At 27.5% G+C, this 22,407-nt stretch overlaps 1 protein-coding gene across 2 annotated transcripts in view; it reads left to right on the top strand.

Moving 5' to 3' along the window:
• Positions 1 to 738: 738 nt before the first annotated feature.
• Positions 739 to 22,407, top strand: part of LOC129972132 (protein TANC2-like) — a 133,962-nt gene continuing 112,293 nt past the window's right edge. For both annotated transcript variants that reach the window (XM_056086140.1, XM_056086141.1), the window contains exon 1: positions 739 to 996. The gene's annotated coding sequence lies outside the window, so the exon portion shown is untranslated. The remainder of the gene's footprint in view (positions 997 to 22,407) is intronic.

Below are 22,407 nucleotides of genomic sequence, written 5' to 3'. Positions count from 1 at the left end.
TATTTCACAATAATACTTTTCATTGTATTAATTATTGGATTTATATTCCTATCCATTGTGATGATAGTAAATATACATTTTAAGTACCTTTTATCTTTACTATAAATAAGTGTAAGAATTTAAAAATATTATGAAGACAGACGAATGAAACGCAAAACATCATCACATTACAATGTTTCAGATTAAAGTTTCGAATTTCTTTTGAATTTTTTCGTGATAAAATTTCACCAGTCGCGATACTTTAGATAGTTTTCCTGTTACAGGGAGAGGAAAAAATGCAAACGAAACAAATAAGCGCATAAAAAATGCATTTTATCTCTGTTTCAACCTCTCCCCCGTGTAAACACAATCGGGGAACTATGACAGACCAACGTAAACAAGTATATTTTAACGAACAAATCTCCCTCAATTAAGTTCCCTTGCTAAGAAAATTGCTTTTCGATTGACAGACAAGTGGGAGTGGGGGGGTGATCCAAGTCGCAGTAAATAACAGACGATAGACCTCATCCGCTCTAGACCCCACTTCATTAACCGATTTCCAGAAAAAACACAAGACGCCACAGAAAACCCGACTGAATTTACCGACTCTGATAGCAAACTGAAAGCAAAGATGCCTCCTCAGTGACTTCCGGTTGAGGAACTCCGCCCACCATGCGCAGACGTCGATTCTCCATTCACTCAGACTGCGCGGCCACCAGCAGCATGTTCCGTCAAAAATTCTTGCAGATGAAGCGTAGCGTGAGTCAAGAGAGGTTGTATAGTGTTGTTCGTGCGTGTACGAGTTAATCAAAACAACGGATTACTCTGCGATTGTGGATACAAAATTGCTTATATTCTTCTGTGTGCGATCATTATTTAGGATATTTTGTGGAGTTTGTGTCAAAGCCTTGAGGATTTTCTTTTAAACTGTGCTGTTTATAAGTTTTGTTTCACCGGCCGGTTGTGGAAGATTTTCAACTCTTGCTGGTATCGTACCGCAGTGGAATGGTATAACAGGTGAGTTACTTTTTTTTCTTGGGCCGTTATTTGACTGTTCCGTGATCGGATTTTTTTTTTTTTTTTTTGTTTGTTTGAATAATAGCCAGGTGGAGATTTGTAGTTTCCCAGCGGACGTTGACGCATTTTTAAGTATATTTTATTTCGTTTTGTCACGAAATTTTTGTTTTAGCTGTCAGCACCTTTGAGAAATCTGTGTGATCCGTATTTATTGAAATAATCGTATTTAACTTTATAGTGAACCATGGAAAACCTTGAATAATTTTTTTTTCTCCTGAAATTATCGCATTTTGTATTTATTGAAGATTTTATCTGTCCTTACATGGCCATAGGAGGTTTTGACGCAGTGATGCGACAAAATATTTCGGGGCGTTTTTTCAGTTTTTAAGATGTGAATAATTTTTTTATATTTTTTAAAATACGAAATGAATTGAAACGATAATTCATAATAATTTGATGCTATAATCAAATTTTTAAAAATATAGAGCGAAAGTTCTCGATTTGTGTTTTACTTTTCAAAAGTATTCACGAATTTGAAATATTTTTAAAAGAATTCAAAATTGATATTAAAAAAATTCAAAATTGATAATAACATCAATCATATGCATAAACATCAGAAAGTATTAAATTGTAAATTTGATTGAAATTTGGCATCACTTTATTACATTTAAATAACGACAAATTTTTTATAATTCAGTGATTTTTAAAAAAATTTAATCCTTATATTTATTATATTTTTCCTCACTTTTAAATCACCATTTTTTGTAATTACTTCATTAAATTCCTCATCTAAAAAATGAAACGAGATACAAATTAACATAAAATCTCATTCAGTATTTATATGAAAATTATTTTCATCTTTGTTTATTTTTGTACTGTTCCCAAAAACTATTCTAAAAGAAGCATTAGAAATAGAAACAATGTTTATTTAAATGATAATTTATGTAAAATTATAAATTGGGATGTTTAGCTTGTAATATATTTGTTTGAGATTTAGTTCTTAAGCTAGTTGTTGAGAAGTAGAATTTCTCTCTAAATATAGTAATTTCCTTGGCGCCATTTTATCAGTAGATAAAAACAACTCTAAAAAATGTCGTTCCGCAGAATTGATAAAGAAATAAAAAAAGAAAGAAAGGCTGATATCAAAAAACCCATCAGAACTATTCGTCTGATGTAATTTTTCCCCCTTTTCATTTTAACATGTATGTCATTTTTAAACATTATTTTCTAATTGTTCTTTTTTTTTAATTCTAATTATCAAATAAAAAATCCGTTTTGAGGTTCTATTCTTAAAAATAAGTATCCACGAAAAATATCATACGAATGCAGCGACTGACCGGAATATGTGTTTGATTTGTAAACAACAGCTTAACAGTTTTAATGGTCTTAGCAATAATATTTAATAGAATTTCGTGTTTACATACAATAAAAGTGCGCGCCCAGTAGCTGTACGTGTTGCGAAATGTTGCAATGATTTGGCGAACAGGTGCGTTTGTAATGCTCGGTTGAGTTATTTAATAATGGTAATAATTTTGTGATTACATGATTCGGTGATTTTTAGCCGTAAGGTTTCATTATAGATTGTGCAAATGGAGTTCTGGTATAGATACAGAATTAACACAATTCTATTAAACATTTATTGGGAAACATCTAGAATTAAAAGCACCATTTTTAGTGATTATTTGGTTCCGTGTTCTATTTAAAAGAATGTTCTTTCTATTTGGTAGAAATTTGGATTGAAAGATTCACTCCCATTTCTTTTGTTTTATACGTTTTCAAAATGGTTGATAACTTTGAGGAACATCATCCATTGTTATGTATTATATTATTATTAGCTTATATTATATTTTAGCATTTTACACAGAAGAAACAATCGCGTTCCACGTAACAACTTTGTTCTGAATTCTTATTGAAAAATGTTTAGAATTATACGGCACCAATTTAGCAAATTATATGTTGCAGTTGCTGTTAAGTAAATATTTGTGTTCTAGTTCAGATATTGATGATTTTTTCAATTGATATTTAGGTGGAAAAAAATCTATGTCTATTATTTCGGTTATATGTATTTTCAAAAGTGTTCGTTACTTCATTAAGGAATAAAATTATCCCACTTTTTAGTACTTGTTTATATTCCATTTTAATATAAAATTTAAAGGAAACACATTTTCTTTTTTTAGCAGTAGCGTTTTATTTTGAACGTAAAAATGACTCAGATATTGAATAATGGTCTAATAAACTCATAGTTATTTATTTTATATTTCTTATTCTTTTTCGTGAGATAAAATAAGCAAAATATCAACTATCTTTTAAATTGGCCGTTATTATCTATTTTTTTGTTTTGTTTAATTTTTGACTTCATTGGAAACTCTAATGGAGATGGAAAAAAATTATGCTGATGCAACCAACTACTGATATTTTTATTCTTCAAAGATTAATGATTATTCTTATATATTTTGATGATTGCTTCGCTTTTATTTTAAATATTTATGCATAATTTTTCCTTGTTTTATTATAATACAGTTATACCTTTGGCGATATTCTGCTGATTATTTTATTTATATTTCAAATGTTGTTTAATTTTTTTTGTATTAGTTATAGTAAGTTTAAATTTATTTACTTCATGCTTAAAATTTCTTTTTTTTTGTGTGTGTTATTAAAAAATGATTCTTCAGTGATTAGAATTCATTTCAGTACATTTTTACAATATTATACTGTCGTAAATAAAATATTTTAGAATTTATTGTCTGAAGGGTCTAGTTTTTTGTAAAAAAAAAAAAAAAATCGCGTAATGATGATATTGTGGAATTATTGTTATTTGATTGAATATTAGAATGACTAATTATTTTTGTAGCATACCTGTATATTCTAAATATAATGTATTATTTTAAAATTTGGATTAAAATAGTCAAGGCTTAGCTTTTCAATTATTAGATTGTGTAGTTGTAAATTGGAGATAGCACCTGATCTCTTGCAACGAATATATTTCATAAAATAATGCATTGGATGACTCATCATCTCATTCAAGACGGCCTTGACTGATCATCTGAGTATTCTAAATTTGGAGGGGAGAGAGATAAGGAGAGGGGTAGCTCTCAGGTTCTGTTTTGCACTGTTTCAATTCTTTTTTCTTTTTCCAATCAAGAATTAGATGGATACTTTGAATTTGTTTGTCCTGTTTTGGAGTAACTAAAGGCTAAAATGAGTATGAAGGCTTTAAACTATTGTTTGATGTTTTCTTATCGGTTTTTTTTAGAAATGATTTTTAAATCAAATCAAACCGTTGCTCATTTTCTTCAACACTGACATTCTGTTAAATGAAAACGAAAATTGTATTTATCTCATTCTATAGGGGGGGACCCAGACTATATTTTTCTATGTTTGTGCTGTATTTTAAGAATTAGTCTCTTAACTATATATAAAAAAAATACATGTTAGAACATTCATAAATAGAATATCTTTTATAGAATTCACTTCCATAGTTTGTAAAGTAATCAAACAAAACCTCTAATATGCAAAACACCACAATCAACCAGCATCCCTCCAGTCAGATGGGAAAACAGTCATACAGAATCTATTAAAGGCAAAAAGACTCATAATTTTATGTCATGAAATAAACAATATTTAATAGATAAATTATGGTTGAATAAAATCTATTACTTAAAAGAAATCACGTTTAAAAATTAGAGTCGTGCTTAGCGTGACATAAATTACTCAATTGACCTTCCTGTTTTTATTTTGCATAAAAGCAAAATTGCATTTAAAAAAAAAATTTACATTAAACTTTTTCGCGTGTGTTAGAAGTCAAAATGATGACGATGAAGAGAAGAAATATGGTATGCAATTTATTAAGCTGGTGGTGTATGGCCAAGTCGTATTAATTGATTTCATTTATTTGTTCGAAAATGGTGGTGTAGAATTTGATTTGAAAATTTCATAATATGAAAATATGTAAAACACAGAGTAATCGAATTTTTTCTTAGCGATGAATTCTTTTTCTTTCATTCTTCTGTAAATTGATACCAAACGATAATGGTTAAAAAATAATTTTATTTTGTACCTAAGAATGAAATATTTTTATTAAAATTTTGAATTTTCTATTACAATTTTGAAAAATTCGTAATCAAGAATTTTTACATTTTTCGTGTTCTTATTTTGGATGAATAAGTTTGCTCAAAACTAAACATTAGCAGTTAAGGTAATCAGTATACTCATAATTGGTGCTGGCTACATTCTATGAATTTATCTTAAGAAAATAAATTGTCAGTTTCATTAATGTTAATTTTTTTAATCGTTTAGATAATTTTATTGTTGGATTTTCATTCTAAATCTTTTTTCTGTTTTGTAAATCTGTATTATATTATGACACAATAAATTATGATTTAACTTTTGTATATTAAAATATTCGTTAAAAATTTGAAAAAATACAGAATGTTAATAAATATAAAAATTATATGAACCTTAAAGCTACCCCATGCCATGCACTGTGCAATACTCGCTTTATACTTTTATTCGCGCGTGTGTATAAAATATATTACAGTTGCGGTTTCAGTTTATTCTGTTCGGTTTTTTCGTAGTCATAACAGTATGGCGTTCTTAGAACTCGGATGGGTGTGTTTGTATGGTCTAGCAGCGGTTCGACAAGGAAGAAGTTTGCTGGAGGGAGGAGAGAATGTGATATTTTTTTCCGACATTATGAAAGGATAGAAGAGAAGCAAAACAAACAGTTAAAAAAATGCTATAGATCTGAAAGGAAATAAGTCTAATACCAAAGGAAAAAAAACACACACTATAAATCGACAAATAGTGGGGAAAAAAAGTGAAATTATTATTTGAAACCTTTTAGGTGCAGAAGTCAGCTAGCAGCACGCAATAATTTGGAATGGCAACCCTTGGGTGAACAATAGGTTCCAATTTGGCGGCGTATTTCGACCCTGATATTATCTGCTAGGCAGAAATCACAGATTTATGTGTGTTGATTCTAGTTGCATTTCCTTGTAAAAATTTTCAAAGAAACCGTTAACGACTTGGCAGAATTTTAGCCTTTTTTTTTTCAATGATTGTAATCAATCTGAGATCGAAATCGGCTTTACCACTAATGGCGTGATTTACATTCCGAATTAGCTATGGTGTCTTAATTTTGTAATTCCATAGTGAGTGTGAGTTGATAAATGTGCGGCCTTAACAAGAAACGGATACAAGTGGTAAATGAAAAATAACTTGTAATTTCAGAAGAAAAAGAAAGCCATAATTAATCTCAGTTCCTTTTAGATTTTTTTGCGCCAGTTAAATTTTACAGAAACAATCTATACTAATTATAAAAAATGAATGTGTGTGTCTACCGGTGATTTGCAGGCAATCGGTTTGACCTAGAGTTACCATATGATGCACAAACATAATTTGAAAGGTGGAAATGTGATCCTGGTAACGAATTTTTCGAAATTTTAATTACAATAATAATTAATTAAGAAGTGAGAAAAAATTTGACTGCAACTTTCTAAAATGTTATTTCTTAAACATAATTTCTAATGAAAAAATTTAAAACGCTAAAGAATTGTCTTTTCAATAAAGACCAATTTCATTTCCGATCCCCCCCCCTCCCCGCTAAAGTGGACAAATTTTACAAAATAATTTTATACGTAATTTGCAACAATACTTTTCATTGTGTTATGCATTTTTTTGTATATTTTTAGTAAAATCTTTTATGAATTTTTAATTACATAGGATTTTTTTATGGAATCTTATAAAAGCCTTTAAGACATCAAATATATTAGGAAATATATCCTGTAAACTCTGTAATAATGTTTTATTTATTTTAATTCATTTCTTAAGTTAGGCCAATCATTTTTTTGTAGTCGATTTTTATATTTATGATTTTGTTTATAGAAACAAAATATTGTACCAGATATTATTATCGGTAATTTATAGAATGGTTTATTTTTTTTCTAAAAAACAACATTTAAATCGAGCCGACTTCTTCGTGTTTCTTTTATGTTATTATTATTATAATAAATGATTAAATTTTAAAATAGGTTTTAAGATTTTTCATTATTGTTCCTGCTGATATGATAAATAATTAAATTTGAAGCTCAAATTAAGATTTTTTCGTTAATATGTTTGTAACATATGTATAAATTAATTGAAAAAAAATTTAGAATAAAAGTAAAAAGCGTTTATACCGTTACAGTTTAAGAGGGAATCTACATAAAATCTAGAAGTTTAATTCTTGAGCTGTGTGAAATTAATTTCTTTCTCTTCTAAACAACAAAATGTGGTTTGTAAATGTTTTCTTTATATTTAAATCTGAAATTTAAATAAATATTGAAATTTTCTCATATAAATCTTATGTGAGTATATATTCAAATAACTAATTTTGATACATTTTGTTGTTGCTTTTTTTTGTTTCAACGTAAGCGTGTAAAAACAAAAGACTTAAAGATGCCTTATGTGTTTGGTTTACGTTCCCCTATACCGGTAAAAGAAAAGAAAAGAAAAGAAAAGAAAAAAAAAAAATGGAATAGCGTTGTTTTACGTGAACAGCTATGCACTCTTAAGCGTAAAATGAGCTCTTGAAGGAAAAAGAGAGAAGACGGGGAACGAAAAAAAGAAAAGGAAAAAAAGGAGTGTTTCTTGGGGGTGAATTTGCAGACATCGTCACCGAGTTTATTTCTGCACCGTCAAGTGCTTTGGGGGGGGGGGAGGCTGAAAACGGGGAGAACTTGACCAGGTGAAAAATTTTAGCAAACCATAGTGTTTATCTCTCTGTGCAATTTGGCTCTTAAGAGCGAGCTCTCTTTTTTTGTTTATAATTTATTTTATACCTGTTCTTCCGAAACATGGCTCTTGAGGTCCTCGAGGTTATGGCCCGTCGTAACGTATGGGACTCTTTAAATAAACTGCGCTGCGGGTTATGTGTTTTAACCTTTGTTTATGTGACATTTAATTCAAAATGGCGGCACCTTTTCCTTTCTTTGGGTTCATTGGAAAAGCAGTTTTCGAGTAGCTTATTCTTATTTATATGCCTCTTTATTTTAACGTTTTCTGAGAGAGCATCATCATAATAAAGACGGCGTGACTAATTGTTCAGAGTCATTTATGCTTTTGTATCCATTCACGATTATTATTACTACCTGTTCCCCTTAATTGTACTTTTTTTGGTATTGTACTTTTAAAACCGGTCGAATGTTTCGCCTCTGTTTTTGAAACCAGTGATGTTTGTCTTCGGTTTCGGGAATTAAAAGAAAAACAATTTGAAGGAGGATGTTGTGCATTTGTTGAATAAAAACATTGCTAGTTCTTGCAGAATAGCTTGTTTTAATAAAGAAAATAAATAAATAATAGTAGTAATAAAAAAAAAGAGCAAACTTGTGTTCCTATTTGGTGTCTGTGACTTGGGGGTAGCTGAATTTATTTGTTTGAATACAAATATATCAATGAAAATCAAACAAATAATCGCTCATTTTAAAATAGAATTGTTTTATTATATTCTGCGACATGATGTTTGAATGTTATTTGTCATTATATTAAGAAGTGGTTCTTAATAATCTAAAATAGAAATCTTAACTCAATTTTAATTCTTCCCTGACCTCTAATCGTTTGCTCAGCGAAATTTTTGATTTTTAATTTTTAACTTCAAATGAAGAATTTTGATATCAATATGTGTGTTAAAGTGGACAGAAAATTTCAAGTTTTCGCCGGTCGCTTCCTCCTGAAAGTAAGTTTTTTTTTGTTTGTTGTCTGTTCGGATTTTTTTTTTTTTTTTTTTTTTTGCTTAAAAAATCGTTCTATATATAAAAGATTTTATCTTTTAATATATTAGAAATTAATCTTAATGACAAAAACTATCTATCTATAAATTCGAATAAAAAATTAGGTCTATAATGAGTTTAGAAAGAAAAAGTGATAATTTTTAAATTAAAAATGGATATAAATATCTGTTTTAAAGGTTTATCTAATTCAAAATGAATAAAACATTATATATGCACGGATAGTTAATTTAATGAATAAATGGATTTTGATAATAATAATTCGACGTTTTTTTGATAATTGAATGTAATTGGGGTATCTTTTTAAAAATATAACTTTTTGTTGTTCCTTTTTATTCAGTGTTATATTTAGTTGTAAAATTCCTGATGAACTGAAAGCATTAAAATTATCTCTAAAGAACTTTTCTTAACTGGAGAAACCAATTCAAAAATAATAGTAAAAAATGAAAAAAGAGAGAGATAGAGAGAGAGACTTAAGATTCGATAATATAAGATGAATTCAGAGCTGAAATAAATAGGCAAAGGTTAAAATAAAACATTTACAGTGTTTTATTTTTATAAAAACGATAGGTGTATATCATAATTTTTATATTAAGCACTTTTTATTTTAGCATTTATCATCATTTTTTAAATTTATTATCGTTTTATTTTTGACGCATTGTGTTTGAATTTCGGATTGAAATGCAGTTACGATTTTGGGTATTTAGTGAACAGTGCAAATTGTGAAATCCTTCTTTTAATAAACTTGAAAATTTAAGTTCACATTTCAATGAATTTTTAAGATGTAAATGTGTTCATTTAAGATGTAAATGTGTTCATTTAAGTAATTTTTTAAAAATTTTATTTTGTGACTATATTTTTATTTTTATTTATGAGTTATTTCTAACTACCCAGCATCTACTTTTGTACTCAATATTATTGAAATAGATATTAAATGTTTATAAATATTCTAACAAGAAATGAATAAATGAAACATATAGGAACCCCGCTAATTATATATATATAAGTAATAAAATTTTCCTAATATTTTATTATACATAAAAATGTTACAAATTTATTTATTCGGCTACTAGCAGTAACGGATTTCTAACTAGACAAAGTAGATACCTGACTAAGGCTGCTAGACTGAGAGGAGGGCCTCTACATATCAATGAAATAACTTTATTTTTTTTAGTTGAATTATAAAATATTGAATAATAAATTATGAATTATAAAATATTAGAATAATATTAATTAAATTAGAATAATATTGAATATAAATTATGAATTATAAAATATTAGAATAATATTAATTAAATTAGAATAATATTAATTAAATTAGAATAATATTGAATATAAATTATGAATTATAAAATATTAGAATAATATTGAATATAAATTATGAATTATAAAATATTAGAATAATATTAATTAAATTAGAATAATATTAATTAAATTAGAATAATATTGAATATAAATTATGAATTATAAAATATTAGAATAATATTAATTAAATTAGAATAATATTGAATATAAATTATGAATTATAAAATATTAGAATAATATTAATTAAATTAGAATAATATTGAATATAAATTATGAATTATAAAATATTAGAATAATATTAATTAAATTAGAATAATATTGAATATAAAATATGAATTATAAAATATTAGAATAATATTAATTAAATTAGAATAATATTGAATATAAAATATAAATTATAAAATATTAGAATAATATTAATTAAATTAGAATAATTTAGAATATAAAATATGAATTATAAAATATTAGAATAATATTAATTAAATTAGAATAATTTTGAATATAAATTATGAATTATAAAATATTAGAATAATATTAATACTTAATCAAATATTAATGGTTAATTTGTTATATTTTCACTACGCATTCACTTTATTTATTAAGTATTTGCACCGAAATATAACACCGAAATTTTCTTTCAATAATACTGTTTACAAATGTATATACCAGGCTGTCTAGAATAATAAAAGATAGATGAAAACAAATACATTTTCAAAAAGTTAATAAAATAAAAAATTAGCCTAAAATAAAATATTAACAAGTTAAATATGCATTAAAATATAAAATTAGATTAACCCTTTTATTAAAAGTAAGGTATTATAATGTGCACTGCATAAAGTCATGAAATAATAAAAAAAAATAAAGTTTTTTAATTGACCTATGCAGCTTCATCTCAGCCTAGTTATTATCCTAGGCAACTTTCCTAGTCGGAAATCCGCCTCTGGTGAAATCCCATGTTTTGAAATCTTTATTTTCGAATTTCTAATAAGAAGTTGATTCTGGTTTGAAATGCAAGTTTGAATAAAGCCTATTAAAAACGTTCCAGACATCAAAATCTATTAACAGGTTCTTGGGCACTGCTGATTGAGGAGCGTAGGAAGTGTGATGTCATTTATTCTTGCGCGCAAACGTTCTTAATTCTTGTTTACTCTTGACCACAGTATGTGAAGGAATGATGTAGCAGCTGATGTAACTCGAGAATATTCTTAGAATTTCCTGTGTGAAATCATAAGACAGAAACATACATTTAGAAAATTCTGATTAATTAATTATAAAAATATTTGTCACTAGAAATGGAAATTTTATACGAATGAAAGAAGATTTTTAATTGTGATTTTGAATCTGTATGTTAAAGGTACAATGTATTTGTCTTGCTTGTTTTATTTTTAAATAGTTTCGACCGATATGAGGATACAAATGCTCTTAATTTAAAAATACTTCATTTATAATGTATTAACGATTTTTTTAATTCTTTTTTTATTTTTCAGTTTGCATTTTGGTATAAATTTGTAGTTCTTAGAAAAATGGTAGCTTTTAATGACATCAAAAATAATATTAAGAAATTAATTAACTAACCAAAATAATAAATAACATTATTCCTTGACAACGGATTATAAAACCTTCCGCGCTTTTTTTTGCGCATTTGTTAGGACGAGTTTAATTCATCAAAGTAGGGTTGAGAGGAAAGATGAAAGGAGGAGATATTTACATTTAAGAATAAAATAAACTCGGATTACTTGCAGACTGAATTAAAATAATATGGTGAGAAACGACACGATATTCATATACTCGTGAAAAAAATTTGAGCAAAAAAATAGCTAATAGGGCGAAAATCAAGGTCAAAGAATGACGAATTCCGGAAATGCGCTAATCCATCCGCGTCTCTCCCATTATTAAGATAGAATCGTCGAAAAGTGGTTGTTGCAGAATACTGAAACGTACAGAACAATTATTATAAACATTAACAAAAATAATTGTTTAATTGTTAATATTTCCACATTTGTTGCTAAAGGATGAATTATTTATGGGGGGTGATAAGGGGGCCTCCATCATCATCATCCAAAGCAAAAAAATAATTATCAAATTCTGCTTTAATCTAAATTTAAATATTTTATAGTTATTTACGCAGTGGTTCATGATTTTTCTTTACGTTAATATTTCCACATTTGTTGATAAAGGGTGAGTTATCTGTTTTTAAATTTCCGTTCGGTCATTTTTTAAAAATCCAACGACCAAATACGATAAGATTTCACTTCCTTATTTAGTCTAGCTATTTAACATTGATAGGGATCTATGAATCTATGACGAAAAATAACCATTCAATGAAAGTTAAAACTGATTAATCATCTATTACTTCATACAGAGAAACAACTGTGAGTATTTCACTCATTGAGGTATCAATTTCGCATTGCATTGGTGTAAAATATACTGAATTGTTCAGACTGTAATTTTGGGACTGGAAAGAATTTGTCTGACAATTTATTTGTCAGATTTATTTATGACAGACAAGCAAAAAGGGGTCGTAGCCAAAAATTAATACATTTGTCTTTGTATTTTACCTCTTTTTATTGTTTTCTTTACAATATGTGTTATAGAAATACTGTGATAGCTTGATATTTGGATAAGATACAATTAATTATCCTTCTATTAATATGTCTATTAATAATAAGTCATAATACAGGAATTTTTGGGAGCCCTTTTTTTTTTTTCTTCTTAACAATGAAAATTTTGTATCGAATGAAATATCAAAACTGTTACTTATATTGTACATTTTTTTTATATATTGTAGCGGTTACATAACTTTATTACCTTCTCTTTTGATACAACAGATGGCGTTACCTTATTAACATCAAGGTATATTTTGCATGATCCTTTTTGGGGGTCATTATTAGATTGTATTCTAAGTGAGTGTCGTATATTTTCATGTTCGTGTTTATTTTGCCTTGTGAAATGTGGAACTTAGAAAATAATTAAATAACTGTTCCTGAACTCATCTATTATTTTACCTCATATTCTACCGCATAATGATGTATAAAGAGTCTCGTCCCTCCCTCTACAATATTATAAAAGAGGTATATATTATTTGTAAGAATTGCTTCTTTATTAGGATTAAATTGATTTAATCTTTCAGAAATATAAATACGGGGCTGAATTCATATTGATGCCATATGCATAAATTGAATTAATTCATACTAATTTTACAACTCACTGCACATTTTACAATAGAAAAAAAGATGTGACCTCACTGCACTTTATAACACAACCTGCTGTTAAAAGTTAGTTACATGGCTTTTTAATACATTTTTAATACAATTCCATTTGTTACGTCATTGTGAGCTACTTTGAATTCACTTTAAGCAGCCAAGTTTTCATTATAAATTGGTATTTTAAATTCGAATATTGGAACAATTTTTTAGATTATTTTTGAATATTCATCATTTATTTCTTGACCTCTTGTAAGCTATTTAAGCGAGCTCATTTGTTCAATTCATGTTTTTAAATTTTATTCTTTTTTACATCCCTAGCCATCCTTGGGAAATCTAATTTCACAACTAAATCAGACGATAATAGTAAGGTAATTAGATTACATTTTTGTATATCTCAAAATACTGTAACGTTTCTTTTTTTAATACATTTTTATCTCAATAAAAATTATTAAAAAATTAAAAATTGTTTATTCTATTGTGAACAAATCTTCATAGAAAAGAAAATTGCATCTATAAAAGAAGATCAACTGCACTGGTGAAATGAAAGAATGTTCAGCTAATAAAAATCGAATTTTCTTTAATATGTCAAAAATTTGCGCGTATATGAAATAAGTCCATTATCAGAAAATTAAAATGGAATTTAAAATCATTTAAAAAAGATGAATAACTTTTTCACCTTATTTTTTAGAATCTTTATTTTTAAATATTACAAAATGTAACATTGTGACGTAATATTTAATTATCAGTAATAGTTTGCTATGCTTGGAGCCACTCCCTTTTCAAACACTTCGGTGATTAATTCCACTCTTAGTCATAGATTATGGAAATTAACCAATTTCTCATTGGTTAATTATACATCTTTCCTGAAAGTTATCGTTTGGTCTTTATTTTAGCATTACCTGTTCTCATTTTCCTGTTATTGATTTTTCCTTTGATGTTTTATTTCATTTCAAGCCAAGTAAAGTAGGTAGGTAGCAGGAACTCTTGCATTTAACTTTGGTGTTTGCGAATTATACAAAATATTCTAATCGTCTGCGAATGCGACCTCGAGATTTTGTTGTATTACCAGAATTTAGATCATCTGGAATGTGAAAAACACATTTTAAATAATTATCACTGAATAAAGGAACACACTAATTCGAAAACGGAACTACATCAATCTTTGAGATAGTGTATTTTGTCTTAAAAGAAAATTGTAGATATTTATTAGATTCTACGAACCGTTAAAGTAGAAAAGGCATTATTTCAAAACCTATTAGATTTCTAAATTCATTTTCTTTATTGTAGAATGAAGCTAAATTATAACATTCTGTGGAAGTCCCTGTAGTATTTTTGTCTTTTATTTGATCTTTTGCCTTTTATTTGAAATATAAACTCATCATTTTTAATATTTTAGATCGAAATACATCAGTTAAAAAAAAGAATGATTTTATGACTTAGATTTCAGAGAACGCAGCTTAATCTGATTTTATAAAAATAGTCAATATTTTTTTTTCTTGATTTGAATATACGTTTAGAGTATTTTGAATTTTGTTCCAATTTTTGGATGCCTAACATTACAGAAGATATAAATTAAAATGAATTCTATTACTGCCTATTCTTTTAATAGGATTTTTTTTTTTTTTGTATTTTATTTTCGGTCCATTGGCAAAATGACTGTTCTACTGTCTTTAAGTATTCAAGACTTTAATAATCAAAAATAGATGTTTATGAAATGTTAACGAAATTTTTGCTTAAATTTCAATGAAAAATTTTCTATACTGAACGTTTCGTTTCGTATATACTTCTTAATAATTATTTAACAAATATCGTAGAATAATATTTTTTTCTGCTTTTTATTTTATAATTATCTTCCGGCTGTTTCTTTTTAATGCTCTAAAATAATTTCTTGAAATGATTGTTATTACTATTATTCGATACCAGAAAGAAGTAATAATAAAAGTAATTTATTCGATTGCGGGATTATTCCATAGACGTTAACCTTGAAGTTGAAATTATAACTTTATATTGAATTTTAAAAGTTGGACTTTTTATGTGTAAACTCGAATGAAATAATGGTAATTTAATTGATGTGTTATGATATTAGCTAAATTTGACTCTTTCCTTATATGTTTTAAAATATTAACTTCTGTTTTAGGTATAGTATTTATTAGGTTAAGTAAGGAATTAATTATTGCTTTTATTAATTCTTCAATTGTAATTTTAGATGAGATCAAGGTCATGATTAATTAGTCTATTTCCATTTAGAGAATTTTCGTTACATGAAAAATTTATGTAATGACCTTAAAACATCTTTTTTTAAATCAAAAGCTAGTGTTTACTGACGTTTTGATGTTAAGAGATCCCTGCCAGAATAGAACGATATGTAAAGGGGGGAAAAAAAAAAGTCATCTTGGAATTTTAACCTTTACATCCTCTTCGTTAAGCGTCACTCTTCACTCGACTTCAAGCGGGCAATCCCTGAATGAATCATGAAAATCGTTTTCTTGTTTATTTATTTATTACTTTTTCTTCTTTTCTTTCGTGTTTTTATTTTGTTCTTCCTGCTGTTCTTTAACACGGCGATTCGCTACACTGGTAATTAAATCAACCACCCATTCCATAATTCACCAGCTGAAGGTTCGCGAACTCCGCTGGAGATACACTTCAGCAGATGGAAGTTTTAGTTCAAAAATTTCCCCATTCGAGAGAGGTCGAATTCTTTTTATGAAAGCTCTCTTTTCATGATAAAGTGAAGAGCCTGGAATTTAAAGGGGAGAAAAAAGAAGAAAAAAAAAGCGCTTCTTGTTCCCGAGTTTAATGTTTCTGTTTGAGTATATGACGCAAGGACTAATTGAAGCCTCATTCCGTGTGTCAGATATGATTAAAAATGTTACAAATTATTTCTTTTTTTTTTCCCCCTTTGATACAACATATTTTTTTTTAACGTTTTCGTCCGAATTATGTAACTAATTCCTTGTTTATTAGAATGTTCGCAATTCGCTTTTAAAAAAATTTACTTTCCCCAAGAATTTTTATTCAAATATTAGGGTTTTTTTAAAATACTTTATGTTCTGTTATTGATTGAATTGATTATTGATTGATTAATTCTTGTAACTCTGGGAGATTTTCTGAGTAATCGTATGCCAATAAGCCTATGTGTTTTGAAGAATGCAAGACCGAACTATATTAACATCTATTTATAGTAAATATTAGCTCACAGATTCACCATATTATTGCTGATATATAATACGTGCATAGAATTTCATACAACGATTTTGATTAATTGTTAAAAATTTTTCTATGTATACCTTTAAAAAAAATTGCTTTCTCTGTATAACTGTTTCGACTGTGCTGTAAAATTCAGGTTGCAATTTAATTATATAGGACCGCTTTTTAAAAATTAATAATATAACTAAAAACAAATAGACGCTCAATTTGTATTTTTAAGAATATTATCTGTATTTAATTAAATATTTGAAAATGTTTTTCGGAAATTATTTTTATGCATTCATTGTCTTTTTATCTCTGCAGTCTTGTTCTTTTTCTTCTTATTATTTTCTGATAATTTTCGCTGAAATTTTACCTTATTAATAGGCTTGCCAATTTCTTTTTTTATAAAAATTAAAACAGTATTCTAACAAATGTTTGATTTAAATAAGTATATTTTGTTTGAGACGTAATGATTTTCTTGTAATAGTTCATCAAATTTACATTAGGTAAAAGCAATTTCTTTTCTTTTCTTTTTTAATTTTATATATTCAATAATATACGATAACATACGAGATTTTAATGGGCCAATTTCAATTCAACTAAGATTATACACAAAAACTACTAATAATTGCTTGATTTGCTATTTGAGAATGTTTATTGGACAATTTTTAACCGAAACAACATCCTTTAAAAAGTGATTTAATGGTAGTGTGAACTTTTTCTTTATTGGATATGCTCGAAGTTTCCTTGAAGGCCTATACTATTTTGATAAAATCAATCATTTCCTTTTTCAAACTTTTCATTTAGTAAAATAAACTTTAATTAATATCAAAAGGAACGTGTTTTTTTTATATCTTTTAAAAATCCTGATTTTAAAGACAAATATATGCCGGACTTGTATTTGATGTAATGTGAGTAAATAATTTTTCGAATTGACCTTATCTTGAGTGATAACAGAGAACACATCAAACAGGTCATATCAGAAAGGGGTAACTGTTTCTTTGAATTAATGATATCGCATACTCAGAAATCTGCCTGATCTTTGAATCAAAATCGAAATGCATTATCGACCAAAGCGCAGACAGGTCAAGCTCAACGAATGCTAATTTGTATATCAGATATTTGATTGATCGTCACGACTTCCTGACGGCTGTCGAATTAAATACGATTCGATCATTTTTGAACAATAGATCCAGATTTCCTGATTTGCTTCGCTGAATTAAAGAATGAAAATTCGAATTCAGCAGTTGTTTGAAGCATTGAAATCTGTTTGCTGAATGAATCAAAAATCGTTTGGCTTTTGTGAAATTCGTGGTTCGGCTTCATTTATAATTCTGTTCCGTTGCCATGCGTGAAAAAGGAAATGTTTGAATTATTTTAATGCAATTTTATTAAGTATTCTTAGTGAAGAACTACTTTATTCTTGCGCCTTTCAAAATTTTCTTGCAAATGAATATTATTATTATTTTTTCTTTTTTGAAAATGCTCAGAAAATATTTATCTAGATAAATATTTGTTTATTGCTTGGGTTTTTTTAAAATGTATTAAGTCTATAAAATTTTTGGTTACTTGAATGTGAATGATTATAAACTTGAACATGTATAAATATAACTAGTATAGTTTTTTGTTTAAAACTTTTCAGTAATTGTTTTCTTCCATTTTCAAAACTGTCTCATAAATCAGTTAAATAATGGATAATATTATTTTAATTGGGTATTTTAGGTCATTATATATATATATAAATATAAAAGAAAATTTCTTAATCTAATAAGCTTTAATTAATTTCCTAATTTTTTTCTTAATTTAACCCATATTACTTTCATTCTAAAATGGTCTCTTATTTCCTGATCCAATTCGCACTGTTTTATTTCATTAATACAACACGCCCTCTGTAAAACTGCATTCAACAGGTTCTCCCGTTTTAAGTTAAGGGATAAAAATCCTTCATGTTTACAACATTCTTTTAAAGATACTTAAAATTCCCTTGCCTAAATCGACACTTGTCAAAGAAATCCTTATCAAATTCTCATAGTAAAACCACTGAAGGGAGAAATTTTGGTCTTTTCTGCACTTGTGTCGCAATGTAAACTGACGTATTTTTGGCCACTAATTCTTTGTACGTGAACTATGCCTCCCGTGGTGAAGCAAATCGAATTTTAAAAGTTCCTTCCATTCGATCACGGAATTGCTAAGATATGTTTACACACACACACACACACACACACACACACACACACACACACACACACACACACACACACACACACACACACACAAGACATTTATATATTTTTAAACTATTATAATTGAATTATATTTAGTTTGTATTTCAATATATTTAATAATATATATTATATATTTAACAATCAATTGTCTGCTTACGAACTTAATGAAATATGTTTATTTTCTGTATTCATATATTCCAGAATTTTACATAAAAGAATATATTATGTTCGAAATTCAGAAAATTCAGATATAATATATCGTTTCATGTGTAACTAAACATAATGTCTTCTTTTTGCTTATATATTTAGACAATGCAATATTATATTTGTTTTGTCGGATAGCTAAAAAGTAATTTTTTTCTTTCGATAGGAATTTCATAGGAAATTGAAAAATTCACCGCAATTCCAATACTTGACTTCAATCTGGAAAGTAAATTTTTTAAGCACACCGTAAAACCATAATTATAACCGAGAGCACATTTACAATACGGTTGAAGAACACATAGCTCCCCATCCGTCATTGGTGAAATTGATACGTGTCACATATACAATTACCAATCGGCAGTCATTTGGAAGTAATGTTGAAGTATGGGTTTCGGTCGGACGGTTTTGTTGAAAGTAAACGCCCAGACTCCCCGTCTTTTCAATTAAAGCGGCGATATATATCCGTGTTTTTTTTCCCCTTGTATATTATTTACATGATACTTGGTTCAAAATGTTGGTAAATATACCCTCTGAATTGTTTCGGCGATTGTGGTTAGTGATTTATTGAACAATTTGAAGGAAAATTACTGTCTTGTTGTTGAAAAGTAGCGAAAGTTTTGTCTTAAATTAGGAAACAAAATTTCATTATTTCTTGAATCTATGGTTTTTGTTTTGAGGAGAAAATTTCGTCTTTGGTAGATTTTTTTACAGTATTTTTTATTATTGTCAAACATAAAGACTCTCTTAGCACAACCTGTTATGTAATTAGACAACGAATGTTTAGGATTTAGTCTTTGTAAAAAATGAATGAAACTCTTTTTTACGGGGGGAGGGGCTTCCAGGGGGGATTCTTTTACACACATCACGGATAGAACACACAGGGTGAAGAACAACCACACCCTAACCAGGACTCGAATCCGGGACGTCCAGATCACGGGGAAGAAATGAAAGAATTAATGCATCAATAGCATGTATTTATAACAACTTGGCCCAGGCCTCAGCAAGATTTTAGAAACAGGACATTTTATAGTTATGCCATTGTTCGTAACTTAACGATACAATATATTGTGGAAATATGATCACATGAATTTGATTTGATAGGCTTGGTCATGATTTTTTTTCCCTCCCTGCCAGCTCTACTCATTTCTCCCTACCTTGCATTATACATTGTTGGACAGTGGAGGTATTGAAATCAGATTAGATTAAGTGTGCGTTTGTTTTGTGTACTATACAACATTCGAATTAGGGACGTACATCACCAGTACACCACAGTGAGCATCAATTTTGTTCCTACATTGAATGCGATAACAACACTGGTGAGCCGGATTAAGCTTTATAGGGGCATTTAGGCATTGCAAGTCTTGATGACTGTCAAAACCAACCTACAAATTATTTTATTAATTCAAGAGAACTAGGTATCTTGTATTTGTGTGGCATTTAATTTCTGTAACCAAACTTAAATTGATGTTTTGTTTGGTTCTTTCTCGCCCCCCCCCATTCTAGTAACGAATAAATAATTTGAATCGAACTTTCTACTCTTTATTTTGGATGTCAGCAATATTTTCATTTCCTAGCTCTTTTAGAGCTATTTTTTTATAGTCATCATATAAACACGTGATTTTGCAGTCTTATTGATATGTTGGTTGCATAATACATTATTATAAACCAGAATTACGGAACTATGAACACCATTATATCATACTGAGCACCAATTTTGTTCTTATGTTGAATACGATAACAACGCTGGTGAATTGCAGCGCCGAATTACGCGTTTTAGGGGCATTAGGTAATGCAAGATATCCCATTTCTCCTTCCCGCAACTTTCCTTTCCTTTCCTTTCAACAACAACAACAACAAAATGATTTAAAAATAATTTTTGTATGAGAATTTCTGAGTAACAAATTTCAATTAAAATAGCAAATAGCAAAAGATTTAATTGCAGATCATTTTCAAAAGAATGGATTTCACTGTATCATGTATCAAAATATACAAAATTAAAATTTAAAATTAACTTTAAATGAAATAGTAAAAAAATAAAAAAAAGTTTCTCTGACACAATTTAAATAATTTAATTATAGGATCGCACTTTTTCCCGTTATAATTCATTATAATTTTTAAAAATTATTTAATAATATAATGTATAATTTGCAAATTGTACTTCGAATACAATTAATACACCGACATTCAAATAATATTTGATTTTTATTTTGATAAGTTCGACTGCTTCACTTTTAGTTTTTCTTGTATATTAGTCACAAGATACTGATACATGATTATTTACATCAATGATAGCATAAAATTAAATATCTTTGAAAATATCTAAAAAAGAAAAAATCTCGAAGACATTAGAAATCTAAAATTGTGGGGGTCTTTGTCAGTTGTTTGTTTTGCCTCTTTAATAATCCGGTTCTGCCTTAGTGGCAAGGTTTAGGCAATATTTCATTGATGTGTTAACGGCCAATTTGATCTTTCACATTTAGCTGTCAAAAGAAAATTTCCATCTTCTTTAACAACAACAAAAGAAGTAATGATTGTGCACGTGTCAACATGGCACTTAAACTGCTATATGTAGAACGATGCTGATTGTTAGATCTGATATATGAAATGATACATTTAAGAAACATTAAAAAATAATATTGGTAGTTTTGGAACAGCGTCATGTACATCGTTTATACTGTTGCCAGAATTTCTCAAAAATTAAAAGATGTGTCATAGTGTAAATTTTGACGCTGCCAGATTTATTTATTTTTGCTAGAAATATATTATGTTCTAATGTAGTCAATTTCTTTCTTCTTTTTTATTTACTCTAAATGTTTTTAATTATTTCTAACATTTCGAATTAGTCTTGAATTCTGGATTAAAACATCAAATGAAAATATAACGAAAAATATAGAAAATATTTTTTATCAGTAAAATATTTTTTTTTATTTCCATTGCACTATACTTTCCTTTGTAGTTGAAATTTAAAAAACAAAATCTTTTTTGCCTTAAAATAATAAAAAAGGCTTCATTTCTAGCAACATCAGAAAAACATGATTTTTATCGTTTGCGGTTAGCATTTTATTAATTTTTATTTATTTTTATTTGTTTATTTATTATATATATATATATATATATATATATATATATATATATATATATATATATATATATATATATATATATATATATATATATATATATATATATATATATATATATATAATATTGCTCTAATGAGCAATTTTATTTTTTTAATTTGCTTAGAAATGTGGGTAAGTTTTCCTAACATTTCGAATCAGTCTTGAATTCTGGATAAAAACATCAAAAGAAATGTAGCGAAAATCTAGAAAATGGTTTTATCAATAAAATTAATTTATTTATTATTATTATTATTATTTTGCTTTCATTGCATGATGAATTGAAAACTTAAAAAAAAAAATCTTTCTTGTCTTAAAATAACGAAAAGGCTTCATTTTTAGCAACTTCAGAATAACATGATTTTTATCGTTTGCGGTTAGCATTTTATTAATTTTT

The sequence above is a fragment of the Argiope bruennichi genome, chromosome 6, assembly GCF_947563725.1.
Source record: "Argiope bruennichi chromosome 6, qqArgBrue1.1, whole genome shotgun sequence".
NCBI lineage: Eukaryota > Metazoa > Arthropoda > Arachnida > Araneae > Araneidae > Argiope > Argiope bruennichi.
The sequence above is the reverse complement of the archived record's forward strand: the minus strand, read 5'-3'. Positions and strand labels throughout refer to the sequence as shown.